We start from the raw sequence: 17,626 nt of genomic DNA, 5'->3' as shown, positions 1-17,626 counted from the left end.
TTGGTGATTGTAAGCGTGCTTTCAGTGAAAACGTTGTTTCTGCTCGGTTTTGAACCGAGGACCTTTTGCGTGTTAGGCAAACGTGATAACCACTACACCACAGAAACAACAGAGAATCGATGGATTAATTAATTCATTCATTAATTCATTAATTTATTTATTTCATGCTCCAATATAAAAAACATTTGCAGTTTCTGTAACTTAGCATTAACTGTTATTAATATGGTAGTCATCTCCCGTCGGGTTTCTGTGGTGTAGTGGCCATCACGTTCGCCTCACACGCATTAGGTCCCCAGTTCGAAACTGGGCAGAAACAGGGCTTTTGGGATTGCAACAAAAAACATAACGCATTTGTCGCATGTCAAATTGTGTAAATCTTCTCTTTGTGACTCAACACTGATATCAGAAAGTTCAAAAGTTGGTTTTTTCTTCAAAGTCTCTATCTCCCGATAATTAGCGTGAGTAATTTATTCCAGAAAAATACCTTGTTTCTGGGAAAGTTTACGTGACCCAGACTCACTATTCTTTGGTGATTGAAAGCGTGCTTTCAGTGAAAACATTGTTTCTGCTCGGTTTTGAACCGAAGACCTTTTGCGTGTTAGGCAAACGTGATAACCACTACACCACAGAAACAACAGAGAATCGATGGATTAATTAATTAATTCATTAATTCATTAATTTATTTATTTCATGCTCCAATATAAAAAACATTTGCAGTTTCTGTAACTTAGCATTAACTGTTATTAATATGGTAGTCATCTCCCGTCGGGTTTCTGTGGTGTAGTGGCCATCACGTTCGCCTCACACGCATTAGGTCCCCAGTTCGAAACTGGGCAGAAACAGGGCTTTTGGGATTGCAACAAAAAACAACGCATTTGTCGCATGTCAAATTGTGTAAATCTTCTCTTTGTGACTCAACACTGATATCAGAAAGTTCAAAAGTTGGTTGTTTCTTCAAAGTCTCTATCTCCCGATAATTAGCGTGAGTAATTTATTCCAGAAAAATACCTTGTTTCTGGGAAAGTTTACGTGACCCGGCTCACAATTCTTTGGTTATTGTAAGTGTGCTTTCAGTGAAAACGTTGTTTCTGCTCGGTTTCGAACCGAAGACCTTTTGCGTGTCAGGCAAACGTGATGACCACTACACCACAGAAACAACAGAGAATCTATGGATTAATTAATTCATTCATTAATTCATTAATTCATTTATTTCATGCTCCAATATAAAAAACATTTGCAGTTTCTGTAACTTAGCATTAACTGTTATTAATATGGTAGTCATCTCCCGTCGGGTTTCTGTGGTGTAGTGGCCATCACGTTCGCCTCACACGCGAAAGGTCCCCAGTTCGAAACTGGGCAGAAACAGGGCTTTTGGGATTGCAACAAAAAACATAACGCATTTGTCGCATGTCAAATTGTGTAAATCTTCTCTTTGTGACTCAACACTGATATCAGAAAGTTCACAAGTTGGTTGTTTCTTCAAAGTCTCTATCTCCCGATAATTAGCGTGAGTAATTTATTCCAGAAAAATACCTTGTTTCTGGGAAAGTTTACGTGACCCAGACTCACAGTTCTTTGGTGATTGTAAGCGTGCTTTCAGTGAAAACGTTGTTTCTGCTCGGTTTTGAACCGAGGACCTTTTGCGTGTTAGGCAAACGTGATAACCACTACACCACAGAAACAACAGAGAATCGATGGATTAATTAATTCATTCATTAATTCATTAATTTATTTATTTCATGCTCCAATATAAAAAACATTTGCAGTTTCTGTAACTTAGCATTAACTGTTATTAATATGGTAGTCATCTCCCGTCGGGTTTCTGTGGTGTAGTGGCCATCACGTTCGCCTCACACGCATTAGGTCCCCAGTTCGAAACTGGGCAGAAACAGGGCTTTTGGGATTGCAACAAAAAACATAACGCATTTGTCGCATGTCAAATTGTGTAAATCTTCTCTTTGTGACTCAACACTGATATCAGAAAGTTCAAAAGTTGGTTTTTTCTTCAAAGTCTCTATCTCCCGATAATTAGCGTGAGTAATTTATTCCAGAAAAATACCTTGTTTCTGGGAAAGTTTACGTGACCCAGACTCACTATTCTTTGGTGATTGAAAGCGTGCTTTCAGTGAAAACATTGTTTCTGCTCGGTTTTGAACCGAGGACCTTTCGCGCGGAAGCCGCGGATAGTTAAGCTTAACTTTCCTTAACTTTTCCCATTCATTCTCAACGGAAGTTCTTATCACTTCGGATGCGATATATTCTTGGCCGCACGTTGATATCGCGGCGCTGTTCCGAGAAAAACCATTGACGTCCTTACAGCGCGGATTCCTTAACTTTTCCCATTCATTTTCAACGGAAGTTCTTATCCATGGGGTCCTTTTGGTAAGTCTTATTTAGATAATTATTTTGGCATTAACGGGTCCTCGAATGATATTCATGTTGTTGAGGTATTCCCGATGTATTATTGCTATTTTGAATGTTCCAATTGTTCGTTTTTTATGTGGGAAAATTACAGGTAAACGGGATAATGTCTCTGCATGTCTGTTTCTCAACGTCGTAGCCAGCTACATTAACATGCGATCACTTTACGGTTTTAAAATATCACCGTCATTAATAGTATTGACAATTTGTATACACGTTTGATTCGTGAAGGTTTAGACATAAAATGTATTATTGTTGCTCTTATTTCACTGCCAATTGTTTATTGACATAGGCCTAACTTACTGTCATTCAGACATCTTGGTATATGTTCCTTTATTTTCCATTAATATATTATTATTGTTGTTGTTGTTGTTGTTAACTTGCCCATATTATGTAGTTGCCCAGCTAAGTACTTAAATAATAGAGCAGTTTCCACAATTATTATATTATACAATATTTACACCCATGTTACCTTAAATTATATGAATGTACAGTAAATACATATACTTTTTGTTCTGTTTTTTCTTTGTTTAGTACAACAATGACTGTAATGCCAGGCATTGCAGTATAATTAGGCACACAGTATAATTAATACAGGTCTCTTGGTTACTTTCATACATTTGATAACTAATGTTACTTTGATATCTCCAGGTGATCAGCATGTGGAGGCGTCTATATTTTCTCCCAGGTAGGCGCAGATGTACTTCCGAAGAGGTCTGTGAAGTCCTTGGCAAAATCGGAACAATACCAGTACTTCAGGAGACCCAGCCTTCACCTTCCCTCCTGCCCTGGCTATTCCAACTGCCCCAGTCCCAAGCCCAGTCTCCTTTAATACCTATGCATATCCACCATGCTAATATTGTTACAAACAACAATATATAGTTATTCGTTGATATTTTTGTTGCTGTTGTTGTGTTTATATGTTCATAAGAATTGTAATATGCAATGCCCTCCGTAATGCTTGGGATAAAAACATTAATTTAGCTCAGTACACCACAATTTTATATTCATAAACAAACGATTCAAAGTGCAAGTTCTCATATTTTATTAAAGGGTATTTTTATGCATTCTGGTTTCACCATGTAGACATGACAGCACTTTTTATACATAATCCCCCATTTCAGGGCACCATAATGTTTGGGACATATTTATGTGATGTAAATTACAGTCATGTTTACTGCATATTTTCTGTCTGCATGACTGGTTGAAGTCTGTGACCCACTGAGACATGACTGTGGTCTTTTGTGGACAGTAGTCTCTGACACATCCACGCCTGCCTCCTGAAGGGTGTTTCTGATCGGTTGGACACATGTTTGGGATTTTTCTTCATTATGATGAGAATTCTTCAGCTATCAGCTGTAGAGGTCTTACTTGGCTTGCCATGCCCTATGCCCCATTACATGTTCTCTCTCCTTAATGCTGTTCCAAACAGTTGATTTTGTTACACCTAAGGTTTGGCATAACAAAGCAGACATTACAGACTTTTTATTTTAATTTTTCAGTCTCATAATGGCTTCCTTGACATTCATTGGAATTTGGACATTCTGGCCCTCATGTTTAATGCCAACAATAATACAAACCAAAGGCAAGAAAAAGCCGAGAAAAATATGATGTTTATTGTTACTATATATAAAACACACTGTAATTTCAATATGGTGAAACCAAAGTCTGTAAACATGCCCTTCAATATTTGCTGAGAATATGCATTTTTGATTACAAATCTAAAATTGTGGAGAACAGAGCCAAATAAAAATATGTCTTTGTCCTAAACATTACAGATGGCACTGTATATAACATTGTAATCTTTTTTTGTGTATGTAATAAATTGCAATCATTGATCTAATGTCAGTAGTGATGTAATGTCAGTTCTACATCTAATGTGGAACTTTCCACATATTGTTATACACTGCTATTTTCACATACATACTACTGTACTACTTTTATGTTGCCTCATTGTGTAAGTGTAAATATGTTCATACGGTTCTGTACTTTAATAAGCTATACCCTTCACCTCAGTTACATATTTTGCATGTTCTATTTGAAAATATACACTCACTTTATTGGGTATTTATTAGACGTATTAGGTCTTCTGCTGCTGTAGTCTATCCACTTAGAGGTTTGACGCATTGTGTGTTCAGAGATCTGTTCACTGATATGTGCAGTTATTTGCATTACTGTCACCTTCCTGTCAGCTTAGACCAGTCTGGCCCTTCTCCATTACCTCACTCATCCTCAAGCCATTTCCGTCTGCAGAACTGCCGATCACTGAATGTTTGTTTGTTTTTCGCACCATTCTGAGTAAACTCAAGAGACTGTTGTGGATGAAAATCCCAGGAGATCAGCAGTTACAGGAATACTCGTACCTTGCACCAACAATCATGCCACAGTCAAAATCACTATTGGTGGATATGAACATGAACTGGAGCTCCTGACCCATATCTGCATGATTTTGTGCATTGCACTGCTGCCACGATTAGGTAATCGCATGACTAAGTAGGTGTACAGGTGTTCCTAATAAAGTTCTCAGTGAGTGGATATTTTGGCAATTGTCTGTACCTGTGTGCATGGATAGTAGACAAGTTGTAAATATTGTTGTCCTTCAGTTGCCATAAAAACTTTTACCCAACATCCAACCAGCTGCCTACCTTTCATTTTATTTCCTGCTTGATATTATTATGTACTTCATTATCGGTCACGACCTGGCTCATTGGCCGTGACAAAGAGGGAGACACACACTGACGCATTTAAAAAACAAGGTCAAATTTATTTGAAATAACCAGTTAACAAAAATGTGTAGTGTGAAAGTCAGTTGCATCAGTAGTGTGAGTGAGTAGATGTGTGAAAAGTATGCTGAAGCAATGTTGTCTCATGCAAACCCAAAAAGAACCAACAGGTACGTGGGAAGAGAGTTCCCTCCTTCAGGCAAGAGTCAGGTACATTTTAACATCTGGTCACAGGTGCTCCCAATTGCGCAAATGACCTGGTACTCCACCAACAAGGCACCTGTGAAGTAACGCCAGAATAAGTAGCACAGAGCAGGGGGCCGTAACATATCCCTAATTTTAACAATTGTTAAAATTATAAAACAATAAAATTAAGAAATTTAAAAAACATTCTCAGAGTTACAATAACAGCCATTAAAAACAATGTACTTTAAACAAATTGCATATCCCATATTGTTCAGAGTGAACAGTGGGGGACAGAGCCAAATACCTTAATTGTATTTGAGATAACTATTAAGTAGAATGATGGCAGAAAGGATTTCCTATCCATAGTGAAATCGAGCTGGAGATATAATGACACGACAAACATGATTATGGGACAATTCTACAAGGAAATAGTTTCCATTATTTATGTCATGGTTTGGCAAAGGGCGGATTCGAGCCGTGGTGACCATCGTAGGGCTCTACACCTACACACGGCTGGCCTTCGCGTGTTAGGCAAACGTGATAACCACTACACCACAGAAACAACAGAGAATCGATGGATTAATTCATTCATTCATTAATTCATTTATTTATTTATTTCATGCTCCAATATAAAAAACATTTGCAGTTTCTGTAACTTAGCATTAACTGTTATTAATATGGCAGTCATCTCCCGTCGGGTTTCTGTGGTGTAGTGGCCATCACGTTCGCCTCACACGCGTAAGGTCCCCAGTTCGAAACTGGGCAGAAACAGGGCTTTTGGGATTGCAACAAAAAACATAGCGCATTTCTCGCATGTCAAATTGTGTAAATCTTCTCTTTGTGACTCAACACTGATATCAGAAAGTTCAAAAGTTGGTTGTTTCTTCAAAGTCTCTATCTCCCGATAATTAGCGTGAGTAATTTATTCCAGAAAAATACCTTGTTTCTGGGAAAGTTTACGTGACCCAGACTCACTATTCTTTGGTGATTGAAAGCGTGCTTTCAGTGAAAACATTGTTTCTGCTCGGTTTTGAACCGAGGACCTTTTGCGTGTTAGGCAAACGTGATAACCACTACACCACAGAAACAACAGAGAATCGATGGATTAATTAATTCATTCATTAATTCATTTATTTATTTATTTCATGCTCCAATATAAAAAACATTTGCAGTTTCTGTAACTTAGCATTAACTGTTATTAATATGGCAGTCATCTCCCGTCGGGTTTCTGTGGTGTAGTGGCCATCACGTTCGCCTCACACGCGAAAGGTCCCCAGTTCGAAACTGGGCAGAAACAGGGCTTTTGGGATTGCAACAAAAAACATAGCGCATTTCTCGCATGTCAAATTGTGTAAATCTTCTCTTTGTGACTCAACACTGATATCAGAAAGTTCAAAAGTTGGTTGTTTCTTCAAAGTCTCTATCTCCCGATAATTAGCGTGAGTAATTTATTCCAGAAAAATACCTTGTTTCTGGGAAAGTTTACGTGATCCAGACTCACTATTCTTTGGTGATTGAAAGCGTGCTTTCAGTGAAAACATTGTTTCTGCTCGGTTTTGAACCGAGGACCTTTTGCGTGTTAGGCAAACGTGATAACCACTACACCACAGAAACAACAGAGAATCGATGGATTAATTAATTCATTCATTAATTCATTTATTTATTTATTTCATGCTCCAATATAAAAAACATTTGCAGTTTCTGTAACTTAGCATTAACTGTTATTAATATGGCAGTCATCTCCCGTCGGGTTTCTGTGGTGTAGTGGCCATCACGTTCGCCTCACACGCGAAAGGTCCCCAGTTCGAAACTGGGCAGAAACAGGGCTTTTGGGATTGCAACAAAAAACATAGCGCATTTCTCGCATGTCAAATTGTGTAAATCTTCTCTTTGTGACTCAACACTGATATCAGAAAGTTCAAAAGTTGGTTGTTTCTTCAAAGTCTCTATCTCCCGATAATTAGCGTGAGTAATTTATTCCAGAAAAATACCTTGTTTCTGGGAAAGTTTACGTGACCCGGCTCACAATTCTTTGGTTATTGTAAGTGTGCTTTCAGTGAAAACGTTGTTTCTGCTCGGTTTCGAACCGAAGACCTTTTGCGTGTCAGGCAAACGTGATGACCACTACACCACAGAAACAACAGAGAATCTATGGATTAATTAATTCATTCATTAATTCATTTATTTATTTATTTCATGCTCCTATATAAAAAACATTTGCAGTTTCTGTAACTTAGCATTAACTGTTATTAATATGGCAGTCATCTCCCGTCGGGTTTCTGTGGTGTAGTGGCCATCACGTTCGCCTCACACGCGAAAGGTCCCCAGTTCGAAACTGGGCAGAAACAGGGCTTTTGGGATTGCAACAAAAAACATAACGCATTTGTCGCATGTCAAATTGTGTAAATCTTCTCTTTGTGACTCAACACTGATATCAGAAAGTTCACAAGTTGGTTGTTTCTTCAAAGTCTCTATCTCCCGATAATTAGCGTGAGTAATTTATTCCAGAAAAATACCTTGTTTCTGGGAAAGTTTACGTGACCCAGACTCACAGTTCTTTGGTGATTGTAAGCGTGCTTTCAGTGAAAACGTTGTTTCTGCTCGGTTTTGAACCGAGGACCTTTTGCGTGTTAGGCAAACGTGATAACCACTACACCACAGAAACAACAGAGAATCGATGGATTAATTAATTCATTCATTAATTCATTAATTTATTTATTTCATGCTCCAATATAAAAAACATTTGCAGTTTCTGTAACTTAGCATTAACTGTTATTAATATGGTAGTCATCTCCCGTCGGGTTTCTGTGGTGTAGTGGCCATCACGTTCGCCTCACACGCATTAGGTCCCCAGTTCGAAACTGGGCAGAAACAGGGCTTTTGGGATTGCAACAAAAAACATAACGCATTTGTCGCATGTCAAATTGTGTAAATCTTCTCTTTGTGACTCAACACTGATATCAGAAAGTTCAAAAGTTGGTTTTTTCTTCAAAGTCTCTATCTCCCGATAATTAGCGTGAGTAATTTATTCCAGAAAAATACCTTGTTTCTGGGAAAGTTTACGTGACCCAGACTCACTATTCTTTGGTGATTGAAAGCGTGCTTTCAGTGAAAACATTGTTTCTGCTCGGTTTTGAACCGAAGACCTTTTGCGTGTTAGGCAAACGTGATAACCACTACACCACAGAAACAACAGAGAATCGATGGATTAATTAATTCATTCATTAATTCATTAATTTATTTATTTCATGCTCCAATATAAAAAACATTTGCAGTTTCTGTAACTTAGCATTAACTGTTATTAATATGGTAGTCATCTCCCGTCGGGTTTCTGTGGTGTAGTGGCCATCACGTTCGCCTCACACGCATTAGGTCCCCAGTTCGAAACTGGGCAGAAACAGGGCTTTTGGGATTGCAACAAAAAACAACGCATTTGTCGCATGTCAAATTGTGTAAATCTTCTCTTTGTGACTCAACACTGATATCAGAAAGTTCAAAAGTTGGTTGTTTCTTCAAAGTCTCTATCTCCCGATAATTAGCGTGAGTAATTTATTCCAGAAAAATACCTTGTTTCTGGGAAAGTTTACGTGACCCGGCTCACAATTCTTTGGTTATTGTAAGTGTGCTTTCAGTGAAAACGTTGTTTCTGCTCGGTTTCGAACCGAAGACCTTTTGCGTGTCAGGCAAACGTGATGACCACTACACCACAGAAACAACAGAGAATCTATGGATTAATTAATTCATTCATTAATTCATTAATTCATTTATTTCATGCTCCAATATAAAAAACATTTGCAGTTTCTGTAACTTAGCATTAACTGTTATTAATATGGTAGTCATCTCCCGTCGGGTTTCTGTGGTGTAGTGGCCATCACGTTCGCCTCACACGCGAAAGGTCCCCAGTTCGAAACTGGGCAGAAACAGGGCTTTTGGGATTGCAACAAAAAACATAACGCATTTGTCGCATGTCAAATTGTGTAAATCTTCTCTTTGTGACTCAACACTGATATCAGAAAGTTCACAAGTTGGTTGTTTCTTCAAAGTCTCTATCTCCCGATAATTAGCGTGAGTAATTTATTCCAGAAAAATACCTTGTTTCTGGGAAAGTTTACGTGACCCAGACTCACAGTTCTTTGGTGATTGTAAGCGTGCTTTCAGTGAAAACGTTGTTTCTGCTCGGTTTTGAACCGAGGACCTTTTGCGTGTTAGGCAAACGTGATAACCACTACACCACAGAAACAACAGAGAATCGATGGATTAATTAATTCATTCATTAATTCATTAATTTATTTATTTCATGCTCCAATATAAAAAACATTTGCAGTTTCTGTAACTTAGCATTAACTGTTATTAATATGGTAGTCATCTCCCGTCGGGTTTCTGTGGTGTAGTGGCCATCACGTTCGCCTCACACGCATTAGGTCCCCAGTTCGAAACTGGGCAGAAACAGGGCTTTTGGGATTGCAACAAAAAACATAACGCATTTGTCGCATGTCAAATTGTGTAAATCTTCTCTTTGTGACTCAACACTGATATCAGAAAGTTCAAAAGTTGGTTTTTTCTTCAAAGTCTCTATCTCCCGATAATTAGCGTGAGTAATTTATTCCAGAAAAATACCTTGTTTCTGGGAAAGTTTACGTGACCCAGACTCACTATTCTTTGGTGATTGAAAGCGTGCTTTCAGTGAAAACATTGTTTCTGCTCGGTTTTGAACCGAGGACCTTTCGCGCGGAAGCCGCGGATAGTTAAGCTTAACTTTCCTTAACTTTTCCCATTCATTCTCAACGGAAGTTCTTATCACTTCGGATGCGATATATTCTTGGCCGCACGTTGATATCGCGGCGCTGTTCCGAGAAAAACCATTGACGTCCTTACAGCGCGGATTCCTTAACTTTTCCCATTCATTTTCAACGGAAGTTCTTATCCATGGGGTCCTTTTGGTAAGTCTTATTTAGATAATTATTTTGGCATTAACGGGTCCTCGAATGATATTCATGTTGTTGAGGTATTCCCGATGTATTATTGCTATTTTGAATGTTCCAATTGTTCGTTTTTTATGTGGGAAAATTACAGGTAAACGGGATAATGTCTCTGCATGTCTGTTTCTCAACGTCGTAGCCAGCTACATTAACATGCGATCACTTTACGGTTTTAAAATATCACCGTCATTAATAGTATTGACAATTTGTATACACGTTTGATTCGTGAAGGTTTAGACATAAAATGTATTATTGTTGCTCTTATTTCACTGCCAATTGTTTATTGACATAGGCCTAACTTACTGTCATTCAGACATCTTGGTATATGTTCCTTTATTTTCCATTAATATATTATTATTGTTGTTGTTGTTGTTGTTAACTTGCCCATATTATGTAGTTGCCCAGCTAAGTACTTAAATAATAGAGCAGTTTCCACAATTATTATATTATACAATATTTACACCCATGTTACCTTAAATTATATGAATGTACAGTAAATACATATACTTTTTGTTCTGTTTTTTCTTTGTTTAGTACAACAATGACTGTAATGCCAGGCATTGCAGTATAATTAGGCACACAGTATAATTAATACAGGTCTCTTGGTTACTTTCATACATTTGATAACTAATGTTACTTTGATATCTCCAGGTGATCAGCATGTGGAGGCGTCTATATTTTCTCCCAGGTAGGCGCAGATGTACTTCCGAAGAGGTCTGTGAAGTCCTTGGCAAAATCGGAACAATACCAGTACTTCAGGAGACCCAGCCTTCACCTTCCCTCCTGCCCTGGCTATTCCAACTGCCCCAGTCCCAAGCCCAGTCTCCTTTAATACCTATGCATATCCACCATGCTAATATTGTTACAAACAACAATATATAGTTATTCGTTGATATTTTTGTTGCTGTTGTTGTGTTTATATGTTCATAAGAATTGTAATATGCAATGCCCTCCGTAATGCTTGGGATAAAAACATTAATTTAGCTCAGTACACCACAATTTTATATTCATAAACAAACGATTCAAAGTGCAAGTTCTCATATTTTATTAAAGGGTATTTTTATGCATTCTGGTTTCACCATGTAGACATGACAGCACTTTTTATACATAATCCCCCATTTCAGGGCACCATAATGTTTGGGACATATTTATGTGATGTAAATTACAGTCATGTTTACTGCATATTTTCTGTCTGCATGACTGGTTGAAGTCTGTGACCCACTGAGACATGACTGTGGTCTTTTGTGGACAGTAGTCTCTGACACATCCACGCCTGCCTCCTGAAGGGTGTTTCTGATCGGTTGGACACATGTTTGGGATTTTTCTTCATTATGATGAGAATTCTTCAGCTATCAGCTGTAGAGGTCTTACTTGGCTTGCCATGCCCTATGCCCCATTACATGTTCTCTCTCCTTAATGCTGTTCCAAACAGTTGATTTTGTTACACCTAAGGTTTGGCATAACAAAGCAGACATTACAGACTTTTTATTTTAATTTTTCAGTCTCATAATGGCTTCCTTGACATTCATTGGAATTTGGACATTCTGGCCCTCATGTTTAATGCCAACAATAATACAAACCAAAGGCAAGAAAAAGCCGAGAAAAATATGATGTTTATTGTTACTATATATAAAACACACTGTAATTTCAATATGGTGAAACCAAAGTCTGTAAACATGCCCTTCAATATTTGCTGAGAATATGCATTTTTGATTACAAATCTAAAATTGTGGAGAACAGAGCCAAATAAAAATATGTCTTTGTCCTAAACATTACAGATGGCACTGTATATAACATTGTAATCTTTTTTTGTGTATGTAATAAATTGCAATCATTGATCTAATGTCAGTAGTGATGTAATGTCAGTTCTACATCTAATGTGGAACTTTCCACATATTGTTATACACTGCTATTTTCACATACATACTACTGTACTACTTTTATGTTGCCTCATTGTGTAAGTGTAAATATGTTCATACGGTTCTGTACTTTAATAAGCTATACCCTTCACCTCAGTTACATATTTTGCATGTTCTATTTGAAAATATACACTCACTTTATTGGGTATTTATTAGACGTATTAGGTCTTCTGCTGCTGTAGTCTATCCACTTAGAGGTTTGACGCATTGTGTGTTCAGAGATCTGTTCACTGATATGTGCAGTTATTTGCATTACTGTCACCTTCCTGTCAGCTTAGACCAGTCTGGCCCTTCTCCATTACCTCACTCATCCTCAAGCCATTTCCGTCTGCAGAACTGCCGATCACTGAATGTTTGTTTGTTTTTCGCACCATTCTGAGTAAACTCAAGAGACTGTTGTGGATGAAAATCCCAGGAGATCAGCAGTTACAGGAATACTCGTACCTTGCACCAACAATCATGCCACAGTCAAAATCACTATTGGTGGATATGAACATGAACTGGAGCTCCTGACCCATATCTGCATGATTTTGTGCATTGCACTGCTGCCACGATTAGGTAATCGCATGACTAAGTAGGTGTACAGGTGTTCCTAATAAAGTTCTCAGTGAGTGGATATTTTGGCAATTGTCTGTACCTGTGTGCATGGATAGTAGACAAGTTGTAAATATTGTTGTCCTTCAGTTGCCATAAAAACTTTTACCCAACATCCAACCAGCTGCCTACCTTTCATTTTATTTCCTGCTTGATATTATTATGTACTTCATTATCGGTCACGACCTGGCTCATTGGCCGTGACAAAGAGGGAGACACACACTGACGCATTTAAAAAACAAGGTCAAATTTATTTGAAATAACCAGTTAACAAAAATGTGTAGTGTGAAAGTCAGTTGCATCAGTAGTGTGAGTGAGTAGATGTGTGAAAAGTATGCTGAAGCAATGTTGTCTCATGCAAACCCAAAAAGAACCAACAGGTACGTGGGAAGAGAGTTCCCTCCTTCAGGCAAGAGTCAGGTACATTTTAACATCTGGTCACAGGTGCTCCCAATTGCGCAAATGACCTGGTACTCCACCAACAAGGCACCTGTGAAGTAACGCCAGAATAAGTAGCACAGAGCAGGGGGCCGTAACATATCCCTAATTTTAACAATTGTTAAAATTATAAAACAATAAAATTAAGAAATTTAAAAAACATTCTCAGAGTTACAATAACAGCCATTAAAAACAATGTACTTTAAACAAATTGCATATCCCATATTGTTCAGAGTGAACAGTGGGGGACAGAGCCAAATACCTTAATTGTATTTGAGATAACTATTAAGTAGAATGATGGCAGAAAGGATTTCCTATCCATAGTGAAATCGAGCTGGAGATATAATGACACGACAAACATGATTATGGGACAATTCTACAAGGAAATAGTTTCCATTATTTATGTCATGGTTTGGCAAAGGGCGGATTCGAGCCGTGGTGACCATCGTAGGGCTCTACACCTACACACGGCTGGCCTTCGCGTGTTAGGCAAACGTGATAACCACTACACCACAGAAACAACAGAGAATCGATGGATTAATTCATTCATTCATTAATTCATTTATTTATTTATTTCATGCTCCAATATAAAAAACATTTGCAGTTTCTGTAACTTAGCATTAACTGTTATTAATATGGCAGTCATCTCCCGTCGGGTTTCTGTGGTGTAGTGGCCATCACGTTCGCCTCACACGCGTAAGGTCCCCAGTTCGAAACTGGGCAGAAACAGGGCTTTTGGGATTGCAACAAAAAACATAGCGCATTTCTCGCATGTCAAATTGTGTAAATCTTCTCTTTGTGACTCAACACTGATATCAGAAAGTTCAAAAGTTGGTTGTTTCTTCAAAGTCTCTATCTCCCGATAATTAGCGTGAGTAATTTATTCCAGAAAAATACCTTGTTTCTGGGAAAGTTTACGTGACCCAGACTCACTATTCTTTGGTGATTGAAAGCGTGCTTTCAGTGAAAACATTGTTTCTGCTCGGTTTTGAACCGAGGACCTTTTGCGTGTTAGGCAAACGTGATAACCACTACACCACAGAAACAACAGAGAATCGATGGATTAATTAATTCATTCATTAATTCATTTATTTATTTATTTCATGCTCCAATATAAAAAACATTTGCAGTTTCTGTAACTTAGCATTAACTGTTATTAATATGGCAGTCATCCCCCGTCGGGTTTCTGTGGTGTAGTGGCCATCACGTTCGCCTCACACGCGAAAGGTCCCCAGTTCGAAACTGGGCAGAAACAGGGCTTTTGGGATTGCAACAAAAAACATAGCGCATTTCTCGCATGTCAAATTGTGTAAATCTTCTCTTTGTGACTCAACACTGATATCAGAAAGTTCAAAAGTTGGTTGTTTCTTCAAAGTCTCTATCTCCCGATAATTAGCGTGAGTAATTTATTCCAGAAAAATACCTTGTTTCTGGGAAAGTTTACGTGACCCAGACTCACTATTCTTTGGTGATTGAAAGCGTGCTTTCAGTGAAAACATTGTTTCTGCTCGGTTTTGAACCGAGGACCTTTTGCGTGTTAGGCAAACGTGATAACCACTACACCACAGAAACAACAGAGAATCGATGGATTAATTAATTCATTCATTAATTCATTAATTTATTTATTTCATGCTCCAATATAAAAAACATTTGCAGTTTCTGTAACTTAGCATTAACTGTTATTAATATGGCAGTCATCTCCCGTCGGGTTTCTGTGGTGTAGTGGCCATCACGTTCGTCTCACACGCGAAAGGTCCCCAGTTCGAAACTGGGCAGAAACAGGGCTTTTGGGATTGCAACAAAAAACATAGCGCATTTCTCGCATGTCAAATTGTGTAAATCTTCTCTTTGTGACTCAACACTGATATCAGAAAGTTCAAAAGTTGGTTGTTTCTTCAAAGTCTCTATCTCCCGATAATTAGCGTGAGTAATTTATTCCAGAAAAATACCTTGTTTCTGGGAAAGTTTACGTGACCCAGACTCACTATTCTTTGGTGATTGAAAGCGTGCTTTCAGTGAAAACATTGTTTCTGCTCGGTTTTGAACCGAGGACCTTTTGCGTGTTAGGCAAACGTGATAACCACTACACCACAGAAACAACAGAGAATCGATGGATTAATTAATTCATTCATTAATTCATTTATTTATTTATTTCATGCTCCAATATAAAAAACATTTGCAGTTTCTGTAACTTAGCATTAACTGTTATTAATATGGCAGTCATCTCCCGTCGGGTTTCTGTGGTGTAGTGGCCATCACGTTCGCCTCACACGCGTAAGGTCCCCAGTTCGAAACTGGGCAGAAACAGGGCTTTTGGGATTGCAACAAAAAACATCGCATTTGTCGCATGTCAAATTGTGTAAATCTTCTCTTTGTGACTCAACACTGATATCAGAAAGTTCAAAAGTTGGTTGTTTCTTCAAAGTCTCTATCTCCCGATAATTAGCGTGAGTAATTTATTCCAGAAAAATCCCATGTTTCTGGGAAAGTTTACGTGACCCAGACTCACAGTTCTTTGGTGATTGTAAGCGTGCTTTCAGTGAAAACGTTGTTTCTGCTCGGTTTTGAACCGAGGACCTTTTGCGTGTTAGGCAAACGTGATAACCACTCCACCACAGAAACAACAGAGAATCACTGGATTAATGAATTCATTCATTAATTCATTTATTTATTTATTTCATGCTCCAATATAAAAAACATTTGCAGTTTCTGTAACTTAGCATTAACTGTTATTAATATGGCAGTCATCTCCCGTCGGGTTTCTGTGGTGTAGTGGCCATCACGTTCGCCTCACACGCGAAAGGTCCCCAGTTCGAAACTGGGCAGAAACAGGGCTTTTGGGATTGCAACAAAAAACATAGCGCATTTCTCGCATGTCAAATTGTGTAAATCTTCTCTTTGTGACTCAACACTGATATCAGAAAGTTCAAAAGTTGGTTGTTTCTTCAAAGTCTCTATCTCCCGATAATTAGCGTGAGTAATTTATTCCAGAAAAATACCTTGTTTCTGGGAAAGTTTACGTGACCCAGACTCACTATTCTTTGGTGATTGAAAGCGTGCTTTCAGTGAAAACATTGTTTCTGCTCGGTTTTGAACCGAGGACCTTTTGCGTGTTAGGCAAACGTGATAACCACTACACCACAGAAACAACAGAGAATCGATGGATTAATTAATTCATTCATTAATTCATTTATTTATTTATTTCATGCTCCAATATAAAAAACATTTGCAGTTTCTGTAACTTAGCATTAACTGTTATTAATATGGTAGTCATCGCCCGTCGGGTTTCTGTGGTGTAGTGGCTATTACGTTCGCCTCACACGCGAAAGGTCCCCAGTTTGAAACTGGGCAGAAACAGGGCTATTGGGATTGCAACAAAAAACATAACGCACTTGTCGCATGTCAAATTGTGTAAATCTTCTCTTTGTGACTCAACACTGATATCAGAAAGTTCAAAAGTTGGTTGTTTCTTCAAAGTCTCTATCTCCCGATAATTAGCGTGAGTAATTTATTCCAGAAAAATCCCATGTTTCTGGGAAAGTTTACGTGACCCAGACTCACAGTTCTTTTGTGATTGAAAGCGTGCTTTCAGTGAAAACATTGTTTCTGCTCGGTTTTGAACCGAGGACCTTTTGCGTGTTAGGCAAACGTGATAACCACTACACCACAGAAACAACAGAGAATCGATGGATTAATTAATTCATTCATTCATTAATTCATTTATTTATTTATTTCATGCTCCAATATAAAAAACATTTGCAGTTTCTGTAACTTAGCATTAACTGTTATTAATATGGCAGTCATCTCCCTTCGGGTTTCTGTGGTGTAGTGGCTATCACGTTCGCCTCACACGCGAAAGGTCCCCAGTTCGAAACTGGGCAGAAACAGGGCTTTTGGGATTGCAACAAAAAACAACGCATTTGTCGCATGTCAAATTGTGTAAATCTTCTCTTTGTGACTCAACACTGATATCAGAAAGTTCAAAAGTTGGTTGTTTCTTCAAAGTCTCTATCTCCCGATAATTAGCGTGAGTAATTTATTCCAGAAAAATCCCATGTTTCTGGGAAAGTTTACGTGACCCAGACTCACAGTTCTTTGGTGATTGTAAGCGTGCTTTCAGTGAAAACGTTGTTTCTGCTCGGTTTTGAACCGAGGACCTTTTGCGTGTTAGGCAAACGTGATAACCACTCCACCACAGAAACAACAGAGAATCACTGGATTAATGAATTCATTCATTAATTCATTTATTTATTTATTTCATGCTCCAATATAAAAAACATTTGCAGTTTCTGTAACTTAGCATTAACTGTTATTAATATGGCAGTCATCTCCCGTCGGGTTTCTGTGGTGTAGTGGCCATCACGTT

At 38.2% G+C, this 17,626-nt stretch overlaps 14 non-coding genes across 14 annotated transcripts; all 14 read right to left on the bottom strand.

Annotated features, from left to right (window-relative positions):
- Positions 1-34: 34 nt before the first annotated feature.
- On the bottom strand, positions 35-107 carry trnav-aac (transfer RNA valine (anticodon AAC)). Its single transcript has one exon. It is a non-coding gene; the product is annotated as a tRNA-Val (tRNA).
- A 976-nt stretch (positions 108-1,083) lies between these two features.
- Positions 1,084-1,156, bottom strand: trnav-gac (transfer RNA valine (anticodon GAC)). The gene has a single exon. It is a non-coding gene; the product is annotated as a tRNA-Val (tRNA).
- Positions 1,157-1,609: 453 nt separating this feature from the next.
- On the bottom strand, positions 1,610-1,682 carry trnav-aac (transfer RNA valine (anticodon AAC)). Its single transcript has one exon. It is a non-coding gene; the product is annotated as a tRNA-Val (tRNA).
- A 4,663-nt stretch (positions 1,683-6,345) lies between these two features.
- trnav-aac (transfer RNA valine (anticodon AAC)) lies at positions 6,346-6,418 on the bottom strand. The gene has a single exon. It is a non-coding gene; the product is annotated as a tRNA-Val (tRNA).
- A 453-nt stretch (positions 6,419-6,871) lies between these two features.
- Positions 6,872-6,944, bottom strand: trnav-aac (transfer RNA valine (anticodon AAC)). The gene has a single exon. It is a non-coding gene; the product is annotated as a tRNA-Val (tRNA).
- Positions 6,945-7,396: 452 nt separating this feature from the next.
- trnav-gac (transfer RNA valine (anticodon GAC)) lies at positions 7,397-7,469 on the bottom strand. The gene has a single exon. It is a non-coding gene; the product is annotated as a tRNA-Val (tRNA).
- Positions 7,470-7,922: 453 nt separating this feature from the next.
- Positions 7,923-7,995, bottom strand: trnav-aac (transfer RNA valine (anticodon AAC)). Its single transcript has one exon. It is a non-coding gene; the product is annotated as a tRNA-Val (tRNA).
- Positions 7,996-8,971: 976 nt separating this feature from the next.
- On the bottom strand, positions 8,972-9,044 carry trnav-gac (transfer RNA valine (anticodon GAC)). The gene has a single exon. It is a non-coding gene; the product is annotated as a tRNA-Val (tRNA).
- Positions 9,045-9,497: 453 nt separating this feature from the next.
- Positions 9,498-9,570, bottom strand: trnav-aac (transfer RNA valine (anticodon AAC)). The gene has a single exon. It is a non-coding gene; the product is annotated as a tRNA-Val (tRNA).
- A 4,663-nt stretch (positions 9,571-14,233) lies between these two features.
- Positions 14,234-14,306, bottom strand: trnav-aac (transfer RNA valine (anticodon AAC)). Its single transcript has one exon. It is a non-coding gene; the product is annotated as a tRNA-Val (tRNA).
- A 453-nt stretch (positions 14,307-14,759) lies between these two features.
- trnav-aac (transfer RNA valine (anticodon AAC)) lies at positions 14,760-14,832 on the bottom strand. Its single transcript has one exon. It is a non-coding gene; the product is annotated as a tRNA-Val (tRNA).
- A 453-nt stretch (positions 14,833-15,285) lies between these two features.
- trnav-aac (transfer RNA valine (anticodon AAC)) lies at positions 15,286-15,358 on the bottom strand. Its single transcript has one exon. It is a non-coding gene; the product is annotated as a tRNA-Val (tRNA).
- A 977-nt stretch (positions 15,359-16,335) lies between these two features.
- trnav-aac (transfer RNA valine (anticodon AAC)) lies at positions 16,336-16,408 on the bottom strand. Its single transcript has one exon. It is a non-coding gene; the product is annotated as a tRNA-Val (tRNA).
- Positions 16,409-16,861: 453 nt separating this feature from the next.
- On the bottom strand, positions 16,862-16,934 carry trnav-aac (transfer RNA valine (anticodon AAC)). The gene has a single exon. It is a non-coding gene; the product is annotated as a tRNA-Val (tRNA).
- Between the last annotated feature and the right edge of the window lie 692 nt (positions 16,935-17,626).

The sequence above is a fragment of the Conger conger genome, chromosome 12 (genome assembly GCF_963514075.1).
Source record: "Conger conger chromosome 12, fConCon1.1, whole genome shotgun sequence".
In the NCBI taxonomy this organism is placed as follows: Eukaryota; Metazoa; Chordata; class Actinopteri; order Anguilliformes; family Congridae; genus Conger; species Conger conger.
Note: the sequence above shows the minus strand (reverse complement) of the source record. Positions and strands in the feature narration are given on the sequence as shown.